At 32.4% G+C, this 27,269-nt stretch overlaps 1 pseudogene across 1 annotated transcript; it reads right to left on the bottom strand.

Annotated features, from left to right (window-relative positions):
* Nucleotides 1-85: 85 nt before the first annotated feature.
* Nucleotides 86-8,428, bottom strand: LOC143637003 (phospho-N-acetylmuramoyl-pentapeptide-transferase homolog; annotated as a pseudogene). The gene is made up of 8 exons (XR_013154351.1): nt 8,155-8,428; nt 8,001-8,075; nt 6,994-7,199; nt 5,530-5,973; nt 4,691-4,755; nt 3,212-3,405; nt 1,729-1,937; nt 86-529 (listed from the first exon to the last, which is right to left on the bottom strand). The product of XR_013154351.1 is annotated as a phospho-N-acetylmuramoyl-pentapeptide-transferase homolog (transcript).
* Between the last annotated feature and the right edge of the window lie 18,841 nt (nt 8,429-27,269).

The raw sequence follows: 27,269 nt of genomic DNA, 5'->3' as shown, positions 1-27,269 counted from the left end.
CAACCAAACTGAGGCCTCTCTCATCATCCCAAATAGAAAGCAATCTGCGCTTAGTCGATATTACCGGTCAACTTACTAGTTACTAAACTAATCATTTCACAACATATCTCAAAAGCGGTCTTATTGTCAAATATCTTATAAAACTTCACCTAAAACCTCCCAAAAATATACAACTTTCACATATTCTTCATCTTAACAAAATTCCCAACAAACAGCCACTTTAACCCCTCAAGTTCACAACAAAAAGTTAAAAAGTCAAAATCAGATATTTTGAGCTACCTTATGCTGGTCAATATGGGCATATTGTATATGACAATGATGAAAGAAATGAAGCCATGTGACACTATTATACTGATATGAGACCCACATATCCTGCATATAGCATCAATATGCATGAAATAATGTATGCACCCGCAACAATAACGGGCTCTTTTATCCCACATGATTCAAGATGGTAATCCAACGGAACCATCCGGAACAAACGCCGCCCGATTCCATGCATGTGTTTTGTGGTCTTGAAGTATGATACCTAACAAAGAAGATTGAAATAAATTATTAGAAACCGAGCATATCTAATAACATCACCACCGCTTATAATTCACAACAGAGGTGGTATTATTTTTTTTTGAACAGTAAGACTTTTAAGGAAATGTAGGGGTGTTATTTAGTGTTAATGAGCCAACCCGATCGTGAGCTATAAGCTATTCGAGTTCGGCTCGCTAAAAGCTCGAATCGATCTAAGCTTAAACGAGCTTGAGCCCAAAATTAAGCTTGTTTAATAAATGATCCCGAGCCCAAACTTCACTTAGCCTATTATGTATATATATTTTTATATATTAAATATGTATTCACATAATGATTAACTTTATATATAAAATATTGATAAAATAACATATATTATGTTACTAAAAAATGGTCCTCGAATGCAACAGGGAGCATAGACATTGGTAATCCACAAAACATGTCAACTTTGTTTTTTGATTAAGAATACTAAAGCGATATCGTGCTCAAACTAAAAGAATAAAATGCTCGTTTTTATGATGTGACTTTCTCAAAAAAAAATATATTAATGTATGAAAAAAGCTATGGTCTTTAAAAAACCGTGGGGGGAAGTTGTTTAATAATGAAATTAAAAAGATATATATGGATAAAGATGGGAAGGGGGCAAAATAGTAAGTATTTTATGATTCCTTGGATGATTGTGCCTAAAAGACATATTTGCCCCTTAAAACTTCTAAGCATATGCAATAAGGGCTGTACATGTAGCAATAAATGTTGTATCACTTAAATTTTAAGATGTTCATAGGTGCTCTATTATATATCGTATAAATATAAAACTATAGATAAGATATTAAGAAGCTATTAAAAATGTAAATAAATTAACAGATAAAATAAACGAGCTGAGCTCGGGCTAGAGCTCTCTTAAGTTAAACGAGCCTAGCCGAGCACGGGCTTGGATCGGCTCGTTCACCTCCCATTTTTAGACCTTTAAACAAATCCAATGAGGTTGAGTTAACTTTTTCATGTTATATAGAATGTCATAAACAATCATTAAATTAAAATGCAATAATAAAATCTATCCGTTGAAAAACCATCGCATAGCAATGTCAATTTATACCTATGTGACATTATATTTGCAAGCATATGAAATAATCAAGTGTAATTTTGTAGTATACATTAGATAAAACCAATAATCATAAAAATAGTAATAATGATAGCAAGTAATACCTGTAATATAACGGATAGTGCTTCTATCACAATAACACCAGACGAAATAAGTAACGGAAAAAACATTCCAGTAGAAGCAGCCATTGCAGCGAGGGCCCCACCTAACGCCAATGCTCCCGTATCACCCATAAACACAGATGCTTTATAACGATTATGAAAAAGAAAACCAACACATGCTCCCGCCATAGATGCTCCAAACACAGCAAGATCTGAATAAAAAACGAACCGAACGCTCAGTGAACCGATCAGCAGGCTGGAAGTTCGTTTATATAAAAACGAACGAAATGAACACATGTTTCATTTATACATTTATGTTCGTGTACGTTCATTCATTTAAATTCGTTTATGTTTGTTCGTTTATGTTCGTTTATACCCATTAATTTACATTCGTTTAAGTATGTTCATTTATATTCGTTAGTTTGCATTTGTATAAGTTTGTTTGTTCATGTTCATTTATATTGTTAGTTTATAATTAGTCCATTTATTTTTGTTAGTTTATGTTTTCTTAAGTTCTTTCGTTTACGTTCATTTATATTTGCTTGTTCAAGTTTGTTTGTTCACATTCACTTATGTTTATTAGTTTATGTTTGTTTAAATTCGTTCACTTATTTTTGTTACTTTACATTTGTTTGTGTTCTTTCATTTACGTTCATATATAATCGTTAGTTTATGTTTGTATAACTTCGTTAGCAACTGTTCGTTAATATATTCTTTTAAAATTTTTGGTCCATTACAACTTTATTTAATTTTAATAATATTTTTCGCCCAACATTTTTCACATTACTTATAACTATTTTTAGCTCATTTATGTTCGTTCATCTATGTCCAGTTATGTTATGTTCGTTCACTTAAGTTTGTGAACTGTTCGTTTATAATGTTAGCAAACAAGTATACACGAACACAAACATGTTCGCTTGTCTTAGCGCACGAACACAAACAAGAAAACCCCGTTGAACCCTGTTCGTTTGACTGTTGTTGGATCGTTTGTTCGGTCAAAGTTAAACAAATGAACACGAGCATCGTATGTTTGTGTTCGTTCACCTAAATTCGGATGTTCATTCTTTACATTCGTGAACCGTTCCTTTATACAGTTACCAAACGAACATAAAAAAACATGAAAGAGCATGCTCATTTTCTTAACGACCAAACAAGAACAAGATAACCCCATTCATTTAACTGTCCGTTTTCGATCGTTTGTCAGGTAAAAGTTAAAACAAACGAACATGCTCAGTTATGTTCGTTGATCTATGTTCACTTATGTCCGTCCAATTATGTTCATGAACTGTTTTAAGGAACGAACACGAACAAGAAAATCATGTTTGCTCAGTCGTTCGTGTTCAATCATTTGTTCAGTTAAAGGTAAGCAATCGAACGCGAACATGCTCCATTCGTGTTCATGTTCGTTCAGTTTGTTTACAATCCTAAATCCAAATCCGTATTTACTTTCTTCTTTTATTGTTTTAATGAAAATGAAGTAACTAACCTGAACATATTGGAAGAACCGCAATTGACATTCCAATGAATGAAAGTGCAGCAGTTCCTCCAGCTAATCCATCAAGACCATCGGTCAACTCCATTCCGTTTGCCATTGAAACAAAAGAGAATGAAGTCAATAATAAATAAGACCCACCCATGCACACCAGCCCTAGTGGTAGAGGTAGAGGCACCACCATTTTCCTACACAAAAAGGATAACCAACTTACCAAGTTAAATGATGGCGTGACCACTGATGTGTCAATAACTTTAACAACAATCGGGGATACCAGTTGAGTCAAACTTTTTATGAAAACTTTTATATGGGGGCAATAAATTGTGTTAACATAAATAAATAGGGTTGTAAACAAGCTGGCTCGGCTGGTTTATCTTGACAAGCTTGTATGTTGAGCTAGAGCTAGGTTCAAGAAAGTTCGAGTCAGCTAATTTATATTTTATTTTTTTTACCTTTACACTTTAACATATATAAAGAACAAAAAATAGTATTTTTAACATATGCATAATGCAGAAATTTGTTTTATACTATTTTTTTAGTTTCGAGAGAGATGAATAAACACTGTATTTCAACCATTTTTTTAATATTCAAAAGTTTTTAGATTGAAAAACTGAATAATTAAATTTGTTCTTCATGTTCTCATAAAAAAATTGTGTATACATATAGGGGCATGTTCTTTTTAAATAATTTCATGTTGAAAATTGCAAGAACCGCATATACTGCATTGATGATTTAATCAAATAGTGGGTAGGTGGTTATGTGATAGGGATTTGACAAGGTCTAATGTGTTGTTGATCAAATACAAGAAGAATAAACGAAGAACAATCAGAAAACTTAATATTGAAAAATGATAGGAACGATTACAAAAGATAAACCAGGGCTACACCCTCTCTCCGTACATCCCGTAGGAGCCTAACATATCTAACAAATTCATGCCTAACCCTAACCAGCCTTATCATCTATTAATTTATACTCCCCTTATATTACGCTTTACCCATTTCTATTAATTTCCCATTAACACCCTTAAGAATACGTATACGTTACTTTTCCATCATATCTCATTCCCATCATTATGCAACCTCCTTCTGCATCACACGTATAGCAAAAGGTACAAGTGCATAATGCAGTTCTCGCATAATGAATTTGTAACTTCTTGGCCGTAAATGTGATACAAATGGCTGTATACATAACTGCCTACCCAGTACCCACTATCTAATAAATTATCAATATATAGATTTACAATTTACATATCCTAATTCTTAAAACAAAAAGTTAGATCAATTTTAAGAAAAATAATGGATTTTAGATATGCAGAAAAATATTGCACTATTGGTCTTCACTCATACAGATATGTAGATTATGTTTTGGGATATCATGTTAAAATTCCAGAAATTAGATAGGATTTCACTGCAAGAGTGACATATTAAGGAAAGATACGTGAGTTACCATCCAAATAGTTACAAGAAACTATACATGCTGTATGGTGATGCTATATTCCTGGCACATAACCAAAAATAGAACCATGTTCCAACTGCCACCTGTGAAATAAAGGTCAAGTAAAGGATTGTTGTAAGATGAGATGGCCGGATACTCATATGTGTTAAGCTAAGGGGTCAAAACAGGTCAAGTTAAGCTGACCCACAAACACTCTTCTGTCCTTTCTATACATAATTAGCATGCTAACTAGTATTAGTAAAACAATGACAATTAAAAATTTCAATGAAGTTGTATGTATCAAACAAATGGTTTTACAGATTATAATTTTTATTTGTCATGCTTAGTAATTTATAAAAAAAAATGAAGTAGCCCAAAACTTTTGGGCAATAATGTGTACTAATCAAATTAACAAAAAAAAGTTATGTTCAAAGTTTCAAGCCCAAATTCATTATTTTGGGCCCTTTTTATGGCCTAAAAAGTTCAAGCCCAAATAGCAAAAACTGATACCGAACCAAACCAACTGTGAAAACCCAAAAAACCGACTTTTGTTATTAAATTTATGGATTATATTTTCTATGTTTAGCCATTTATATAAAAATAAATTAATGGTGTAGCCCAAAAATTTCATGACTAACTAACAAAAAATATTTAGGCTAAAAAAAAGTTTGAAGCCCAGATGACATAGCTGAAACCAACCAAACCCATAATGAAACAGAAATGGAACATTATTCAGAAAATCAAAAAACAAACTTTTGGTTTTTGGTTCTGTGTGAGACCAAACCAACCCATGCAAACCCCAATCAATACACGTGTCATCACCAAAACCCACCCTACACTTTCTACCATAACTTCCCCATCACAGTAAAAACATTTACCTCCAACAAAACTCTTATCCACGGAGATAAACCAACCCTCCTCCTTTTCACAAGACATAAAAAGTCATCTATTAATCCAATTGTTGCAAATGCTAGAGTGGTAATGGATGCACCCGCAACTTCCATAGAAGCAAAACCAACTAATACCTCAGCAACAGCCACACCAATTGGTATAAGAAACAATCCACCCATTGTAGTGGTCCCCTTCTTAAACGAGCGCCTAGCTGGCCATTTGCTGATAAGCATTTGCATCCGTGAAATACGAAACAATGGAACACAAATATAGCCAGCAAACGAGACTAATATTGTTGAGGCGGTAAAAGGGCATATTAAGTGAAATGGTGGTAATGGAAGTCTCACTATTCGCCACGCGTGTGAATCCAAAAGTAGTAGGAAAACAGTTAAGTTAATAGGCCTATGTTGATGGCCATTCCGTATTTAATCCTGCATCGGATAACATAAAAATATAAGGTGTTACCTTTTTTTAAATATTAGTTTCTTATTGCGTGTTCATATCAAATCACTAATCTTTAAAAGCAACAAGAGTTATGTCAAATTTTAAAGGAAAGAGTAGATATTAGTGGCATATGCATGTGATCTTGGTTTTAAAAGGCGTGTGGAGCTTCAATACGATTTGAACCTAATATCCGATGCATGATGCACATCGATTATTAAAAAGATACTAAAGAAAAATCTATAGATAATATTTTAACTTGTTAGCCTTTTACACTAATATATAAGGTATTTTCATCATCTCGGCTCAGATATGTTCAATCCATGGTCTAATTTGTTTAAATACCCAAACCCATTGCTCAATTGGTCAGATTCGATTACTCGGATTTAAAAATCTCAGACCCATCGCAATCGGTGGTTATATTTGGTCAATTACTGGTGAACTGCATAAGGTGTCGCATAACGCATCAGATAGCAAACTTGATGCACATCATCGACTCGCATCACACGTTGCACGCATCATAGACTTGCATTGCACGATGCGGTCTCATCACCACATCATGTGATGTGAGCATTATGCATCCTGATGCTCGCATTTAAAACTGAGTGTGCGATACTGTGTATTTATAACCGAATGTTGAAGCTTAAAAGACAAAACTATATTCTTATTAATGAAAATTGTTTTTATTTTTGTAAAGCAACAATAAAGAAGTCCCAAAAATGTTTCTACAAGCTTATCTTTCACCTTTCACCAGTAAGTCAGCAGCATAACCCATTTTTTCCATTATGTTTGTCCAAAGCCCGTATATAAAACTAATTATAGCATTCACTAACAAACCACATAGGTCTTAATCTTGTTAATCTGGTGGCACGCATCATCGTGAAGATCTAGCGGACTAAATATCTTAAGTGAGAAGCATGTTGGTCAAGTCAAATGTTTTGATGGCTCAAAGGATACAAATCACATTATCAAGAACATATTTGTAACATGAATATGAAGAGATGTCTAACCTACTTTTCTTCTGAGATCTACCGATCATTCTGAGTTCATAAGCAGTTGCTGCTAATGCATCATCAGGTTTACGAAACCGCTCACTTGATGTTGGAATATCAACATCATTGATTGGATTCAATATAATATCTCCATCACTTTCTTCACCTTCACTTGCAGAAAAAGTGTCAGCTCTATCATCTAGCGAAAAACTAGACACAGAATCCTATAAAATGAACAAAAAATTCAACCAATAACAAAAATACTACTGACTGTGTCATGTATTCTGATCAATAGTTTGCGTTCTCAAGGCATATCAATATTATAAGATTGGAAAGAATGAATCTAAGTAGAGCTGTAAACGAACCGAACATCCGGCAGGAAGGTTGTTTATGCTCGTTTTTTTAATAAATGAACAAACATGAACAAGGAATTTCCTACAATTAACTAAATGAATGAACACGAACAAAGGCCATGTTCATTCAATTATGTTCGTTAATGTTTGATAACGTGTTTGTTTACGTCCATTTATGTCCGCTTGTTTATGTTTGTTTATTCAATTGTGTTCGTGAATGTTTGACAACGTCTATCATATAGATTTAAGCAAAATTATCAACTATATATATGAATATTAACTTATTAATTTATACGTAAAAGTAGCATATAAATATGAATGTTCAAACAAACACCAACACAAACTTGGAAGCCAGACCGAACCGTTGACACTAACCATTTCTGGTTAGTCAAATCAAATAAATCATTATTTGTGTTCATTTGCATTCGTGAACATTTCACGAACAAGTTCATTTCCTTAATGAGCATGCGGTCCGGTTCGTTTACATCCCTAGAATCTAGTAATATCCAAAACTATCTAAATTAATGAGCAACACTATCTACATAATATAATTGCATCGTCTTGTATTTACTATCTACCTATCTATCTATCTAGCTAGCTTTAGTTGCGCCGTAAACGGAGGAAATTAGGGTTTTGTATTTGTAAAACTGTAAACAAGGATTATATATATACCCAATCCATGGTGCAAAGAAGGAGAAATCGTCGTCGTCTTCTTCCATATCTCCGACTAATTCTGGATCCCGATATCTGCAAACAATTAAAATGAAATGAATCAGATACAAGTAAGAATAAGAAGTTGTTACAGAGCATGAATTAATTAGGTAACCTTGAAGCAGCTCAAAAGATCAGAAGGAGGAGAATAATGAATGGATGTAAATCTATTATTATTATTATTAATAGATGGAAGTGAACAAGGATGTACAAGCCCTAGATTCAAAGATGAACCGCAGTAATACGATCGCATCATTGTTGCAGAAGAAAATATGAAATCATATTATTTATTATTATTATTGTTATTATTATTCGTTGTTTGTAAGATGAAAGCAGGCGGAGGTTGCTTTGGGGTTATCGATCAATCGGTTGTACTTGTGTATGTGTCGGATTTAAAATGTGTACCATCTGACCGGAGAAAGGCATATTCTTACCCGAATAATAATATTAACAGGAATATCAATTACCCTATGCATTCATTATTGATAATCTAATTTCTTTAAGTGAGCTAAGATGGAAGTAAGACCTGAATTTGATAAGAAAAGCTAATGCTTGACATAATTAGGACGGATAATAGCCGATCTAATAAGGTTTGGGTCGGGCTTCTAAACCCGACCCGTTGTTATCTAAGGCGCATGATCCAACCCATTCTAAGGGCACTCACAGATCACATTATCATAATACTAGGCACCAACATTTAACAAAAACAACAAAATACTATTGAGCAAAGGTTCGCCTTATTATATGATGCATATTACAAGATAAAGGGTGAAACATCTAATTATCCAAACTTATGAAAGCCAATTTGGCAAATCCAATGAATTTTCACACTAATAACATGGCCTAAATACATAAACAGGCTAAATGGGTTGGGGCAGTTAAGTTCCAAGATGACCCATCTGCAAGAAGTTTTTGGAAAGCATCATACGATGAAGCCATTTTTGAAGCACTTAAACAGCGAAAAAATATTAATATGGCGTTTGATGAAGTTTTGTTGAGTGAGCAAAAATCAAGATTTTTGAAATGCTATTTTGGATAAGCAACGTTAAGCTACAAACAAGACAATAAATACGGTTGACACGAAAAAACTTATAAATTATGTTTATAAATTATGTTTATAAATACAATAACTTAGTAGTTTATGAATTTTATATTCTCAAGTTATAAATTATGTTTATAAATACTGTACTATGTATCTTCTGTTTTTGTAAGCTTGTGTTTTTCAGTATTTTATTTCCGTACGAATATGAATTGCAATTAAATATCATCTTGTCATCCAAAAAAACATATTAAAAAATATTTTGTCATTTGAAATTATGTGTATTTATTAGACAATTTCTATATTTCTCTGTGTGAAGACGAGTCAATAACCTAGTTACAAGATAAAAAGATAAACATCTAATTATCCAAACTAAATAATATAAAACAAAAATAATAAGCCATGACTATCCACAAACCTTAGTTCCACATGTAACACCCCGACCAAAAACGGCGGAACATGCCGGGGTGCAACGTGATTGGACAAATACACAAGACACTATTTAAAGTGACAATATTTATTCAACTCATTTTATTTCAACAAATCAGTAATCAACACATCTCGTTCGCACGAACAAATTGATACAAGTAACAATTATATTATTCGTTTTATTAATACCCTAATAGTCTTGGTAACATTTTCATCAAGTCCTCGAGTCAACAAAAGTCAAACCTGTAACATTTCATAAAATAAAGTTTGTCAACACAAAGGTTGGTGAGCAATTCATAAGTTTGAACAATAGATATATAGTATGAAAAGCCACAAAACTAGTATACAAAACCATAAATAATAGCTATAAACCTGGATAAATAGTTATCGCTAACAAGTTAGCGACACCCAACTATAAGGGGTTGCCAAATAGTTTAGGATTTTATAGTTATCGTTAATTGCATTACGTTAACGACACCTTGCCATGAGGGGTTGCCAAATGTCTAGGATTTATAGTTCCACCATGCCTTTATCACGATTCGTATTTCCATTGTTTTTCTGTCATCATCCTCGGGTCTAAGTTATCTCACACAAGTAAACTTACTATGGCTTCCATACGGGGATTTCGATAATTAAGTGTGCACCCATAATTATTTAGATCGTCGTATGGTCCACATGGTTCGTCCCATTGTGTGGTTTAAAAAGACATATTTATTTTGAAATCTTTAATTAATAAATGTGTAAATAAATTTGTTGAATTTTACCACTATTGATAAAACAGTACTAGCGGTTGAAAATTTTCGAGATTGACTTTTAATAGGTAATAAGATGGGATACATAAATGAAACAATTAAAATATTAAAGTATAACCAAGGTGAAAATTAACTATTTTGGTTTAAATAAGTAAAGATGATCGCATAAATGAAATCCATGGTAAACAATTACGAAACGGGATTTAAAGTCAAATGTCATCAATGTGAAAAGAATAAACAAATCCTTAGGCTCCATGGTTGTACGTCGGGGCACTAAAATTTAGTGAAAATGAGGAAAATCCAATAAGTGAAACGAGGATCCAAAGAGTGAAAATGAGAAACCCGAAAGGTGGGTACATGGGATAAGGGTAAACTACGTTACAGTTTCAATAATGTCGTGCAATGAGTTTCACACGTGAACAAACTTGAGGTTATAAGTATATGATTACATGAAATGTGATAACATGAGAATGAGGTGAGTTTTCTTTGGGATGACGCATACATGTATCAGTATAAATAAAATAGCATCTAGTTAACAATCAAAACCATCGATGAAATGTAATAAAACGTAAATACGACTACTATTATGAAACCATTTATATAATCGTCATTATAATAAAAGTTTTTAATAGCGCCAAAACTTGTAGACAACCACACATAGGCCGTTAATAGATTTGATTAAAATGATATAGGATAACATATAGAATCGTGTTTACATAAATTCTCAAATATAAATAACATAGTCATGATAATATCGTTTAAAAGATAAACGAGATTTTGGCGAAGTTAAGGTTTTGAAAGTATTACACAAATTGTTATTGAATAGCTTGGATTCGGTCAAATCAAAACACCAAAATGAAATCTCATGTGCATAAAGTTACCATTGAAACATCTCATCAACGGGAAAGAAAAATCGCAATAACAATGAGACTCGAATAAATGACTAAATAGGTAAATCGCGTTTTATATGTTCATTGAAAATATAAGAATAACATCGAAAATGAAATCTCAAGTAAAGTTGTTTTATTGTTTCCAAGAAAAAAATGAATATGATAATATGAATATATCGCGGTATCGCGTAGCTAAAGAAACGTTTTGATCATTATCAAGTGTAAATCTTGTAAGCTCAATTTGTTAAAGAAATTTGTATCCATAGAGTTATTGTGATGAAAATAAATTATATAAAGTGATGATGCTTGCGATAATAAGAGGTAATAGTCGGGTAAATCGTTATTGAGCAAAAATTTGTGTAACCATATAAAATATTTATAGACGCGTACCAAAAGATTTGCAAAGCCATGGTCATTTAGTTTATGCAAAATGATGAAAGTTGTAACTTGTTATTGAATAAAACTTACATTCAACATTCTGAATGAAACCTCGTATTTATAAGGTTATTAAAAGATTTATCACCTTAGGTGACAATATTTAAAGCCTTGAAATTATACATATAATCGTTTAATAAATCTCTTTGAAAATAAATCCTCATAATCAAATTTTTTTGTTTTCATTACCGTATTACATTTTACAACGATGATTTATAAAATGTGAGTACAAAAAAAAATACGTAAATCATCCTCTTTTTGTAAAAGTTTATAATTTAAAAGTGATTATTTGAATACATGAGGTTGTTATAAATACACTGGTTGTATGTAGGTATACATATAATATATAAAAAAATTTTAAGGGTAGAGCGAAGCTTGCGTGTGTATGGAGAGGTTTTAAGCTTCGGATGGTGAATGGTTTGGAAATTTGGTGAAGAGTGAGTATGTTTCGGTTGGCTTGCGTAATTGGGTTTTCTTGAGTGGGATTTACGAGGTTTGTTGAGTTTAGAACTTTTGAGTGGGTTAAGTTTGGATGATTTGTGTGAGTAGTGGTTGGGCTATTAGGATGATGTTTGACTTATTTGAGCTCGGGTTAAGTTGATGGGTTGGAAATTTTGATCTTGGCTAGTTTGGGTTGAGATTTGGTTTATACATGTATTTTGTAAGGAGTGTTTGGATTTCTATTTTGATATCAAACTCTATGGTTGGATGGGAACGGTGTGGCGATATGGTTTGCGACTTGACATAGTATGGATCTTTTTGTTGGGTTGATTTTTTTTTCTATATCTTGGGCTTGCATGGGGTTTGGGTAGGTGAGGGTATACTTTTGGATGTTTAGGTTTCGTTCATATTGAGGAAAGATTTGAGTGCTCGGAAAACTTTTGAAATGGAAGGGTGGCTTGATTTAAAGTGGTAGTTTGAGAGGGAATACGGGTGTTTAGGAACTTATGGCTGCGTTTAGAGAGATTTTGACTAATTGTAGCTATTAAATTGAAAATATCATAATTTATAAATAATGTTTGAAATGTCCATTAAAATTTGATGATTGAAATTTCAAGTTAATACATATAAATATATATATTATATTATATAAATAAAATTTTTTGAGATCCGAGCGTGTGAATCACACAATTTCTATAAAGGTTACAATAAATTTTTATTTTTTTATTCTTTTTTTTTCATATGAGGAAATTTAAAATACGTAAATTGAATGTCAAAATTTGTTTTACGAGACATCAAACATTGAATGATGAGTGTCGTTTTGGGAATATAAAGTTGTGAAATGAATTTTTTTTTTTTTACAAAGTTCGTTATCTAATGTCTTGTGACGAAAATATTATAGTAAGTTAGAATTACCGGCATTGTAAATCGAGAAAATCACAAGTAAACGATTTTTGTCTTTTAAGTAAAATTTCTATGAAGTTTTGCGTGAGGATTTCAAGAAAGTTACAAAATATATGTTTGCGAATTTTCTTGAAAAAATAAAGCGAAACTACCATAAGAAATTTAAAACAAGTTATATCATAAGATGCAAGTTTTATTGGTGAAAATTTATAATGAAGCAAAATGCATAATAAAAGTTGTTGCAAAATAGATTTTTAGGAAATGAGAATTTTACCATGGATATTATGTAATATAATTAAAACGTCGTGAAAAGTTTAAATAATTAATATTGTGGAAGGATCGTTCAAAATAAACGAAATAGTTATAAAAGTGAAATTCTATACTAATTTTGTACAAGGACTTTAAAGAAAATTTTGTACAAGGACTTTTATTTTGGGGGTAACACCCTTGGCAAACACAACATCGTCTCACTCTTAGGCTATCACACATCGGCCGTGGACAAGAGAGATCACTGGTTCATAAGTAATGTCCTGCCTCTTCAATCACCAACGCGTTTTGGGCAACCAAAAACAAATCTGTGAGCTCTTCGTGGGCAGAGCGGACAATATTGGTGGTGCGAGGGACCGGATGTTACAGTTGGTATCAGAGCCACTCTTGTGCCGTTCGGGATGTTTGGACACGCCTCATCGAGGACGATGAGTCCAAAGGGGGGTTGTCTGTAACACCCTTGGCAAACTCAACATCGTCCCACTCCTAGGCTATCCCACATCGGCTGTGGACAAGAGATATCACTGGTTCATAAGTAATGTCCTGCCTCTTCAATCACCAACGCGTTTTGGGCAACCAAAAACAAATCCGTGAGCTCTTCGCGGGCAGAGCGGACAATATTGGTGGTACGAGGGACCGGATGTTACACCACACCAAAATAACCTTATATAGTTATTATATATATTACAATTGCAAAGGTTGCGGACTGCATTAGTTGTACATCTTGTAACGGTAAACCTCTATCTTATGTGATTTGGAACCCTTTGTGTAATACTTTGTGTATGATTAGTTGTGCATCCTCTATCTTACATCACCTATTCTGTTTTATCTGTTGTGTTTTATCTTTGTTATTAGTCTTTGTGTTTCACCAATCGTTGGCGCATCGTTATGGGTTGATTGGTAATTGCGTTTCGTCGCCAACACGGTCTTCTTGACATAAACATAAAATTAGGTGTGGGGCTTCAGTTGTCTAGTGGGCCGATTTACCATTGTAGGGTTCTATTTCAGAGTGCCATTCAGAGAGAGGCCCATTGTCTATCAATGTCGGGCTAGTGGCAGTTGATTTGTGGTGGCATATCGTCAGTGGCGGCGGTTCAGTGTTGTCGTGGGCAGATTTACCCCTTAAGCGTTATTAACGTTGCGGTGACAGAGTGCTGGTCAGATTGATAGGTCATTGCGTTTCATCACCATCGCCAGCTTCGTCTTTTTGGTACCTAAAATAGGGTGTGACAATTAGTTTGATGGGTGAATTAGTAAAAAACATCTAACTTTTAGTTGTTTAACTTTCATACACGGTTGTGTATGTGGAAAATATGTTTAGATTCTTAGAATTTTGTTGAAACTTTGTAATGGGTCAAATTGTAATTAACTTTGTGTTCTTCATTGATTGATTGCATTAAAAGAAGATGATCAGTTTAAAAACCTAATCAAATAATGCAAAAAGTAAAGTCGAGCAAGCCATCCAAACATGAGTTTTTTACCCTTTTAGGTAAAGGGGCTGCTAGCTTATCTTTTGGCTTCAATTTCGTTATATTCAAATCGACCACCTCACCCTCACAACGCGGGGATTAAATCCTAGTTTATACACATAAAGAAACTTAAAACTTAAACTCAAATAAACCGATAATAAATATAAGTAATACTTTATCAAATTAAATATTATAGAAAAAATTCATAGAAAAGCAATGGTTTACTTTACTCCTCCATCAACGATTGGGCTCTCTTCTAAGGTTTGGCAGCCGTGTAAATATGATGGCCTAGTTGGGTAGCTATAAGCATAAGCCTTATAACGACGGCACACATAAATATAAATATGTGTATTAAAATATTAAATAACTAGGGTATATACCCGCATGATACACGGGTGGAATAACTTGTCACTAAACATAATCAGCTTAAACATCAATTTAAACAAACATAATATTTCTTTAACTATTAAAACTTGATAGATTTACATTGTCACTTAACACATTACCATACCAACCAAAAAGTAATAGATTTATGTTGTATTAATATTAAAACTTCCAAATTACAGGAAGTTAATTTGAACATAACAAACATAATAAATTTAAACAACAAATTTAAGCAACACAATACTTCTTCAAACTTTCGGACCAAAACGTTAACCATTTACATTGTCTAGATCTTAAAAGTTAAAAGTTACTATAAGTTAATGTACATCGAACAACCAAAATACATCAACAAAAGACATAAACATGTACTTTCATATTAAACCACCATCAACTTCTTCAAACATTCTACCAAAAGAAACTCATTTTGTTTCACCACCTGAAAATATAATTTAACAATAGCATCCAAATTATATATATCATAATAACATATTTAATAATGAGTAACATTTGAACATTAATAAAGTTGTTTTTATTAAATTTTTGTTTTTATTAAAATAAAATAGCATACAACAACAAACAAAGTAAAATGACAACATAAAATATCTTTCTAACTTAAACCATTAAACCAAAAAGATATATCAATAAAAACCTTTTTGGCCGTTATTTTATACCTAACAAATTTGATACTCTTCTAAAACAACCTGTTTTGAAATATTTTCAAAATAGTTACAAAATATAAAAAAAATGGAATTAGTCAACTTTAAAAAATTATGATTTTTTTTTTATTTTTGACCATTCTTGCAATAAACTTTTAAATCACTAACATTAATAATTTGTTAAACTTCGAAAACATGAAAACGTTTTACAATAAATGAATTTTCAAATAAATTTGAAAAGATTAAAAAATTTTAGGTTGACTTTGAAAATAATTAAAGGTAAAAAATAGATGTAAAATGAAAACAAAATATAAACGTATAGGAAATAAATTATCAAATATTTTAATATTCTTTGAAAACATTATAAAGACCTAGATTATCAAATTGTTTGGATGCTATAATTAGAAGATTTATATTATGTTTAAAAAACTTTTTAGTTAAAATGGATAAAATATAATACGTGTTTATTATATATTATTGATAAATTTAGTGACATTAATATTTTGTGAACACAAATTCAAAAAAAATGAACATAGATAACCAAATTTAAAACGGTGAATATAAAACGAAACTTATGTTTCAGGTGTGGAATCTCATAATCAATTGAATCTACTATAAATAATAACAATAAGAAATAAATATGTGATTAATTTAATTTTTTAAATAGAAAGTGACATTAATATTTTATGAAAAGTTGTCATGTTTAATAATATTCACTAAATCATGTGCCGAATAATATTTATAAATGATGATAAAACGGTTATTTAATTTATGATATATTAAGTATTGATTATTAGAAATTACGTCAATTTGAATATCGTGTTCTAATATAAGGCAGTTATTATTTTAGTATTAGTTAATAATTAATATTCACGTACATTAAATTAATATTACATTACAATTATGGTAAGTATTTTAGTTTGACAATCAGTTTTTTGAATATTAAAATGATAACTTATTCTAGTTAATGTCAAATCACAAAAATTAAAATCAAATCGGTTTTAATTTTACTAATATGACTTATTAATTTAGAAATAATTACAAAAATGAAAATTAAATCGGTTAATTTGAAAACTTTAAAAAGTTATGAAAATATTTTGAAATGAGTTTAAAATTATGGAGGGTATTAAAACCTTTAAAAATTTGTTGAAAGATTAGTCAATTTCCAAATTTAAAAGGAGTTTAAATATGTTAATTAAAAAGGAGTTTAAATTTTATAGTTTTAAGTTTGAATTTGATCTTCTATGTAAAGATAGAAATAATTTGAAATATCTTGATTCATGGGAATAATAATATTAATTAATTATGAAAAGTTGTCATGTTTAATAATATTCACTAAATCATATGTGACGAATAATATTTATAAATGATGATAAGACGGTTATTTAATTTATGATATATTAAGTATTGATTATTAGAAATTATGTCAATTTGAATATTGTGTTCTAAAATAACACGATTATTATTTTAGTATTAATTAATAATTAATATTTACGGAAATTAAAGTAAGATTACATTACAATTATGTGTAACATCCCGAAATTTCTAAAGTAATATTTAATATATTATTTTGTCGGGTGAAATAAACGAGTTAGTGGAACGATAATAATAATAGCAAAATATGAAGACTTAGTAGGATAATTAGATGGGATTAGATATGGACCAAAAGGAAATATGGGCATTCGGTCCATGGGCTTAAGGGAGTATAAATACCCCCTTAAACCACAATCCTTTCCATTCCATCCATTTATCCATCCTAATCTCTACACACCCCAAAACACACAACCCGAACCAAGATCCAAAGGCGAGGACCCGAGCTCGTTGGTGCTAGATCGTCGTGACGAACCAAAGCAACAAAACCAGCTCGTGTTCGTAGTTTGACTCATTTACGGTACGTTTATATCGAGAACTTGTTCGTTTAGGTTTGGATTAGTATAGAAATGATAGATCTGTGTTTGTATGGTAAAAACGAATCCAACAAAGCTAAACTTACTGAAAATGGTTACGATTTGATGGGTTAATCGATTGATAAAAGAACCCATAACCTATATGCCTAAATCGCACCCCTTAAACATCGATGTTAGGCCGATTTGATGGTTGGGGTTTGTAGGCGCTGGTCAGACGATTCCGTGGATACCTAAATAGAGTTGTTTGGTTAAGAAACGAAGATAATTAAGGACGAACAGTAGCTGCAGCCGACAACTTCGCCTGCAAGCTAAGTTCGCCTGATGAACTTCGCCTGCAAGCTAAGTTCGCCTGATGACAACTTCGCCTAAAGCTAAGTTCGCCTGATGACAACTTCGCCTAAAGCTAAGTTCGCCTGATGACAACTTCGCCTAAAGCTAAGTTCGCCTAAGGTTTAACTTCGCCTAAAGCTAAGTTCGCCTAAGGTTTAACTTCGCCTAAAGCTAAGTTCGCCTAAGGTTTAACTTCGCCTAAAGTCAAGTTCGCTTAAAAAATAAATTAAAACGATAAGTAAAAGTAATCTAATACTAGGCCACTAGATTAAATCAGACGAGTATTGATACGTGTAACTTATACAGTCAGCCGAGCTCAGTTAAAGAAGGGATTTACAACTATCGGAGGAAGAAGCAGAGTTCAGGTGAGTTTCTAGCCCCATTTCCTTGTTATGTTTTCGGGGCTGTGTGGATACTCGATGTGAAGTGTGAATACACTTACCTTAAGTGGTAAGTGTATGCTATAGATGTTATACGAGGTATATATTTTATAATGCTTGTCGGTACGTGAACGATCTTCGGATATTGCACGTATCGCCAAGGATAGTAAATTCCAAGTGGTTGATCGTGTGTATGAATGTTATGATGTGACTTGTTTATTACGTAAATACTGAACTGATATGAAGTGTGATATAGGCAGGTAGAGGTAGAGTGTGTTAGAATTGGCAAGAGTCTAGTAAGGGTGTTAGTGGCATAACGTGAGCGCGTGATAGGGAAAGCCTGTACGTGCCATCGTTATTATGTGTGTATAATTGTTGATGTGACTTGCTTATTATGTAAATGATATGAAGCGTGTTGTAGATAAGTAGAGGTAGAGCGTGTTAGAAGTGGCAAGAGTCTAGTAAGAGTGTTAGTGGCATAACGATAGTACGTGGTAGGGTAAGCCTATACGTGCCTTCGTTATTAAAGTGGCAAAGTGGCATAACGTTTTACGTTATTAAAGTGGCAAAGTGGCATAACGTTATACGTTATTAAAGTGGCAAAGTGGCATAACGTTATACGTTATTAAAGTGGCAAGGTGGCAAAGTGGTAGGCGTAAGTAAGAGGCTAAGTGGTAATGTGAGCAGGTTAGATAGTGGACTACGTGTCTGCGGATACGTATATGATGCATGTAGTGGTTGTATGATAAGTTGCTTGATTAACTAGAACTCACTCAGCGTAGCTGACTTTTAGTATGCACGCAGGTGAGTAGAATGAGACAGCTAGCTTGAGCGGGCACATGGTGGGCGAATAGGAGACTGGCATCTGAAGACTCAAGATGTTTTAATGTAATTGACGTTTACTTTGAAAGACAAGAATGTTTAATTGAGGCAAGTTTTGGATTGCTGTAACGTTTCATGAAAGTTTTTATATTCCGCGAAAGTTTTAATGAACTCTGATTTGTACGAACTGTGTTTATGAGTAAATCCGACGCTAAAGTAAGGCTACCGGGTTCGGGGCCTTACATTATGACAACTATTTTTAGTTTGACAATCAGTTTTTTGAATATTAAAATGATCACTTATTATAGTTAATTCCAAATCACATAAATTAAAATCAAATATGTTCTAATTTTACTAATATGACTAATTAATTTAGAAATAACTACAAATATGAAAATCAAATCGGTTACTTTGAAAACCTAAAAATATTATGGAAAGATTTTGAAATGAGTTAAAAATTATGGAGAATATTAAAACCTTTAAAATTTTTTTGAAAAATAGGTCAATTTCCGAATTTAAAAGAAGTTAAAATATCTTGTAATTAAAATCATGAAAACTTTATAACTTATTTATTGGGTTTTCCATATATAACGTAGTTGGTTATATATAGAAAATATAATATATCTTACAATATGATAACATAATAATGTTTTAAGTCAAACATATTGAAATATAAAAATGGTAAGGTGTAAATTTTATTATTTTTGTCAAAATAAGATGTAACAACTAATTAGAAAAGGTAATGAATTAATAATAACAAAATTGCTAAAATCATAATAATTATTATAAATTATAGAGATTATCATTAATAAATAGATAAATATAAGATACAAAAATAAAATTTTTCTTTAATACATCGGTTCTGATTAAAATATATTAAATGGACAAAACCAACAACTATATATGATTGATTATATAAAAATCAAATAAATTACATGAATTGTGAAAAATACATAAATACATGAATAATAACAAAAATATACATCAATATTAAACAAAAAGAAGATATCTTATTAACAAATCTTCAACCCATGAAATTAGCTATATCAAGTTGGGAACATAATCTGAAATGAGAAAATTAAATATTAATATTCGTTTTACTAATAATAAATTTTAATCATGGTAATGTTACATGTTATGAAATATTTACCCGGTAATTCATAAAATTCAACTTTAATTTAAATTTGGAAATTTATAAATTATAAATTACATCGTTTTAGAAATAATAAATTTTAGTGATGATAATTTTAGACATTATGAATGTTTGTTTAATCAGTCATTTAAAAAGTTCAACTTAAAGTTAAAATCAACTTTAATGTTTGACCAGACAATTTAAAAATGTTTGACCACCTTAGACGTTTGACCAACAATTAAATAAAAAAATCAACTTTAATTTAAATTTGGAAATTTAAACTTTTTAAATCAAATAGTTTTAGAAAATAATACATTGTAATGATGGTAAGTTTAGACGTTATGGAATATTGACCAACCATTTACAAATTTCAACTTTAACTTAAATTTGAAATTTAAAATTCGAAATTGTAAATGTTTTAGAAATAAAAAAATTAGTCGTGGTAATGCTACATGTTATGGAAATTTACAATACATTATTGGCCTTACCGGAAAAAGAATAATGATAATGTCTATGGATGAAACTTTTTATTTAGAACCTAGAAGAACAACATGTGAAAAAAAACAGGAAAAATATAAAACTTCAAATAAATATAAAACAACCATTGTTATAGGTATAACACATGAACGGAAAAACTTACCCGAAAAACGTAAAAACGTAGAAATATTAGCTTCATCCCGTTTTTAATTTAGAACCTAAACTGATTTTAAAAAATCAGTTAACAATGAAAACAAAGATAAAATGGTTAGATCTACAATAACCGGAAGAAAATATGATGTTGCCGGAAAAAGATATAACATTGTTGGAAAATCATATAACATTGTTGGCCATTAGAGTATAATATATTACCTTACCCGAAAACGATTAATCTCGATCTACATTACCGGAATATAGAAGATGGTGGATGGTGGAGTTAATAAGCCGAGAGAGATAGGGAGAGAGAGATAGAGATTAAATACAAACAAAACGGAAAACAAAAATCTTACCGGAAAAAGATATTACCTTGCCGGAAAATCAAATAACATTGTTGGCCATTAGAGTATAATATATATAACCTTACCGGAAAACGATTAATCCCGATCTACATTACCGGAATATAGAAGATGGTGGGTGGTGGAGTTAGTAAGTCGAGAGAGAGATAGATTAAAATGATTTTGGTGGAAAATATTAAGGTTTAAATAAGTTTTTTGGTGTTTGGTCAACATGACACATGGCAGAATATTAGAGCACATGAGAATGGAAACATGGTGACTAGATTGCACATGTGGACAGCCTAGAAGAATGCCATGTGTCCACATTGTATTGCTTTAATAGATTAGTAAGATGACGATAAAAATAATAACAATACCTTAAATGCACACAATTGACCTTGCGCATACCACTCACGACATATATGGGAACTCAAACTCATCTCAAGTACGCACCTCTATTGGCAACTACACTTAACCCATTATGTAAAAATAGCTTGCCCATATCTGTTAAATCACCACCACACCACAAGCTGCTCCATATTTAGGGCTGTAAACGAGCCGAGTTGAGTCGAGCCAGAGTGTGCTCGAGCTCGAGCTTGAACTTAATCGAGTTGGCTCGAGCTCGGCTTGTTTTCTATATTGAGCTGAAAAATCGAGCTCGAGCTCGGCTCGTATAAAGCTCGAGCCGAGCTCGAGCTCGTCGAGCGGACTCCTTTAAATTTTTTAATTTTTTTTATTTATTATTTTTTTATTTTATATTTTACAAACTTTGATATATAAAATACAAAAAATATAATTTTAATATACATATTATATAAAAATTATAAACTAGAGAATTTATAAATTTATTTGCTTTATTTTCGTTATTCTTTTATAAGGTTTTAGGTATTGAGTGACATAATATATGTATAATTTTTATTTATTTATTTCTTGGTATGATATTATTATATATAGATATTAAAATTTAGGGTTTAATCTAAACGAGCCAACGAGCCGAGCCAAGACCGAGCCACGAGCCGAGCTAACCCTGGCTCGAGCTCGGCTCGTTTAAAAATCGAGCCGGGTCGAGTCGAGCTCGTTTAGAATTGAGCTTTTTCGAGCCGAGCTATTTTCGAGCGGGTTTCGAGCGAGCCACGAGCTGCGAGCCTTTTGAACAACCCTACCCATATTACATTCCCACATTTCTACCACTGTCCCTAAACGAGAAAAAGATGCCAAAAAACGGGTTGTTATCACGGGTATGTTCTACCAAGTATGGGTAGGGGCGTAGCTTTAGTTGAGGCCAGGGGCGGCCCCCGGCCTCCTCTGTTTTTTCACTCGGTAGTATAAAGTTATCATTTCTCGGACGGAATTTTTTATACATAGTGTAAAGTTACCCGTTTTTAACCGAAATTTTGAGCCCGGCCCCATCGGTTTTTTCTCGGTAGTGTAAATTGATCCACTTTTTGCCCGAAAGTTTTTATATATAGCGTAAATTTACTCGTTTCCGATCGAAATTTTGAGCTCAGCATTCTTTTTCTCGCTCGGCAGTGTAAATTTATAATTGCTCAGCCAATAATATTTATTCATGGTATAAATTCACTCATTTCTGACCGAAATTTTGAGTCCGCCTCCCTCTAGTTTATGAATTTTTTTATACATATTGAGTCTAGCCCCCTCGATGTGTATGTCCAAGCTTCGCCACTGAGTATGTGACCTGCCTATCTTGCTATTGATCTTGGGTTTATGGGACCGGTCTACTCCATTTCAACTGCTTGTGCGACATCCAATTCTTGCTTCTATGTTGCGGCAAATCATGTCCATGAAGGGGTGGCTGATTTGATGATTGTTGGAGGCGTAGAAGCTTCTATTACACCGGTTACGTTTGCAGGTTTTGTTGCATGTAATTACTCAATGTCTCAAAGAAACAATGATCCCCAAACTGCTTGTAGACCATGGGACCAAGATAGAGACGGATTAGTCCTGGCCGAAGGGGCTGGCGTTTTGGTAACTTCCCGCACATGTAAATTAAACAATATGGTGCATACAACTTGTGGTTTTCTTATTTTTTGGTATTATTTTTCTTTTGTGTGTAGGTAATGGAGAGTTTAGAACACGCAATGAAACGAGATGCGCCAATAATCGCTTAATACTTGGGAGGTGCAGTAAATTGTGATGCATATCATATAACTAATCCACAACCTAATGTTTTTGGAGTTGCATCTTGTATTCAAAGTTGCCTTGTGAATACTGGTGTATCAGTAGAGGAGGTACGTTAATGTCCCGATCATATTAATCAGAATTGCTTCAGGATTCAACTTCAACATAATTATCCTTTTGCTCCATAATCAACAACGTTTATAACAAGCAAACCAAGACACAAGATAAACAAAGGATAAAAACAAACACAACGTACTTGATTGAAAATTGAAAAGTGAAAAGATCATCACACATAATCATTTTGTTCGATTCCTATATACACTAACTGAACCATCGCGATGTTTCTTAACGCATCAAGTCTTTCGTAACGATCAACTGTCGTCAACACAACCTCCAAGGCGTTAAAGTCAATAGTTAACCTATTCATCCGAATGAACAAAGTGCCCATGGCTCATAATTTAACATAGCATAATAGTGACTGTTTTTTTGGATTTGACTCAACATGAACAAAGCAAATAAAACTAAATATACTTAACGGGCACAGATTGATTTTGTGTGATTAGGAATCGGGCAACATACTTCACATTTTTTTGCCTTTGATCGTAATTATATTCGTATTGATCTAACCGGATATTCATGGATTATCTTCTTTAAATTATCTTGTTGCCAGGTAAATTACATTAATGCACATACGACTTCTACGAAGGTTGGTGATCTTGCTGAAATAACCGCTATAAAGAAATTGTTCAAAAGTAACTCCGAAATCAAAATCAATGCCACCAAGGTGAAGAACACCTTACATGTTTTGTCAATACTACGAACTGCATATTTACAATATTTATGTTGTCATTTTTTAGTCTATGATCAGACACTCACTTGCAGCTTCTGGAGGTATGGAAGCCATAGCTACGGTTAAAGCGATTCAAACAGGATGGTTGCACCCAACCATTAATCAATTCGTACGTAATATCTTCACGATTTCACCTATCATTTTGCTTTCGTAACCCCCCCCCCCCCCCCCCTAATTATATATTTTCATGGGGACTCTAGAAACTTGATGTTGAAGTAGAATTTGACACTGTTGCAAATCATAGCAGCAACATGAAATCAACATTGGTGAGTTTGTTTCCGTTTTGATCACAAACATTCATTGTTAGTATTTGTTAGGCTCACTAATTCAATTTCAAATAGTTGAGTATGCAGACATTTCAAATTCATTTGGTATAGGTGGACATGACTCTCTTGTAGCATTCTCTGCTTTATTTCAAGCCATGATGGTATCACAAATAATATTGCATGGTAAACGTCATGATAAATATATGCCCTTAGGTAGCCCGGACTCCGAGTAAGCCGATGCCACCCTCGCCATTTCGCCTTCCAAGTATTGGTTCCTGGTGAAATAACCCAAAGAAAGAGGAGGAGAGGGAGTGACATGTTTGTGCGTGCAAGACTGCAGGGGAGAGAGAGAGAGAGAGGTTTTCCGGGTGATGTTTCGCTGGTGAAGCTAGGGATTTAGGCCCCCTGATAAAATAACACCCCCCCCCCAATAAAAATTTAAAAAGTTTTATATATACCGAAAAAAACATATTAAAATTAGTTTAATGAGAAAAACACCGGCACTAAGGTACCAAGCTTCCGCCTCATAAGAGTTTTTATCGATTCTTATAAGATTGCAAGTTTTTTAAGTTTCTGTTAGATCATGGGTTATGACTTTATTTAATGTGTTTCTATTTTTTCCTAGGCCAAGTACAACTTTTTTTCACTGTTGAAAAATATAAAAGAAAGTTTAGTGTTTTATATATTATGATTTGCATTAAATATATCAAATTCTTTTTTCAAAACAAAATTGATTTTTTTTTTAATTTCATATATGAAACACGTCAATCACTTAATTTAAAATTTCTGTAATTTCATCTCTCTAATTCTCAGTCAGGCCACCAAAATGGTTGGGCCGCTCACTGGGTGACATCAGGTTCCAGCGGAGTGGATAGTTGGGCAAGTGATGAGTTAAAGGTCGGTTATTGGTTCCAGCGGGTGGTTACGGGTTGCGCCACCTCCACCCTTAAGTTTGGCTAAAGTATAGGAGGAGTAGGAGGTTAGAAAAACTAGGCGTGACAGTACTAAATTTTACTATTCCAAGTACATAAACATATTTGTAACTTTGTTTGATTGATCATCTTGTCGTCCATGAAAGCAACGTTTCAACTAATATAAATAAAAAAGATTAACTCAACTTCCCTTTACAAAAGGAAAGATTGGTCAGTGATTCCTTTTTCATGGCTTTCTTGGAGAAGATGCAATATTTGGATTTCAAGTTATTAATTAACTTTTACAAAAAGAAAAGAAAAGAAAAGAAAAGAGAGGAGCGTGTAGCATACCACCATTATTGACCACAGGCTCCTTTGGGGTATATGACCCACCACCCCACCACCTTTTTGGCCGACCATTTCTAAGACACGACCACCTGCGTTCATTCTAAGCAACAAAACCATACCTTGTCATGCATCAAAACAAGATATTTTGCTTGTCAATTTGTCATTTTAAACTTTTATTGTGTAATATATATGAAACGTTATCGTAGTTTATGTAGTCAGATGGTTTTCAAGAAGTTATGAAATACGTATTTTACTTCTATGTGATGCCTACTAAAAAAATCATAAATGTTTTATATATATAGTGGTAGAGTCGGATCAAACATAAATGAAATTAACCTACTAAAGATACAAATAACTAGAATAATTACTTTACAAAACTTGAAATAGAGCAATAATAATCACTCTAGTTCTAAATGTATAGAGTAATAAAAATTACTATGATGTTAACATAATTAATCTAGTTATTTGTATAATTATTACGTTAAGAACTAGGGTTATTAGATTTAAATAATCTCAATTTTTACTTGTTGGTCAGAAACACTTTAACTAACGAAATGTTTACCATCATTCTCAACTTTTAACTTATTTTCTTCCGTCAATCTCAAACTAACGGGACCCTAACCCGTTAGTATATTGCTGACGTAACATTTTTTAATAAACAACAATTTTTAAGACTTAGTGTTAGTGTCTAACTTGATTTATCTGTCTTTAAAACTTAGAGTCGGTGCATGATTTGTAAATTTTTTCGTGGTGGCAAACGGAGGCGACTGGTCTAAGGCCATCACCGACAATGTATGTTTTCAGTTGTGTAAAACGATATAAAGTGTTCATTTGCAAGAAAAAAGACAATAATAATATTGATTTGACTTTTAATTTAATATTAGTGATATGAGACTAATTAATAAAACATAAAGTGTATTTATTTAAATAACATAACAGAAACACTACAACTACCTTTTGTTATCTATCATCTCAAGGGCATGCCCATGGTATTTAGATACCATAAAAACGAATAAAGTTAGGTTTATGATGGCTAATAATGGTGCATTTTTCGTGTACAAATCTCTTGTATGAAATTATAATTTTATTTTGTCATATTCTCCTTCCATTATTATTCAAAAGTTAATTACATAAATAGTCCTTTACTTTGATCTTAATTACAACTTTAAAATGCAAGTTTAAAAGATTATATGTTTAGCTCCAATTTATATATTGTTGATGCATGTCATTTCGATCTTGGACCGAGTCAAATTGAAAAGCAGACAACATGAAACATAGGAACCGAAAGGCAAACCGATTATTGTGCGAATGCTGGTTGGAGCCGTTGGTTGGGATGATTTTGCCCAACTCTAAAAGGGTTTGTATATTTAATGTTTTTAAGACTTGTAGGATTAATCATTGACCAAACAAATATATCTCAATAAGCATAACTATTACTAGATTAGATCAAATATCATAAACTCTAACCAAACCTAACCTATTAATATGTATTTCATTTTTAACCAAAAC

This window comes from Bidens hawaiensis, unplaced genomic scaffold (assembly GCF_021521415.1).
Source record: "Bidens hawaiensis isolate Kalapana, Puna unplaced genomic scaffold, B.hawaiensis_p1.1 tig00008096_1, whole genome shotgun sequence".
Lineage (NCBI taxonomy): Eukaryota > Viridiplantae > Streptophyta > Magnoliopsida > Asterales > Asteraceae > Bidens > Bidens hawaiensis.
The sequence above is the reverse complement of the archived record's forward strand: the minus strand, read 5'-3'. Positions and strand labels throughout refer to the sequence as shown.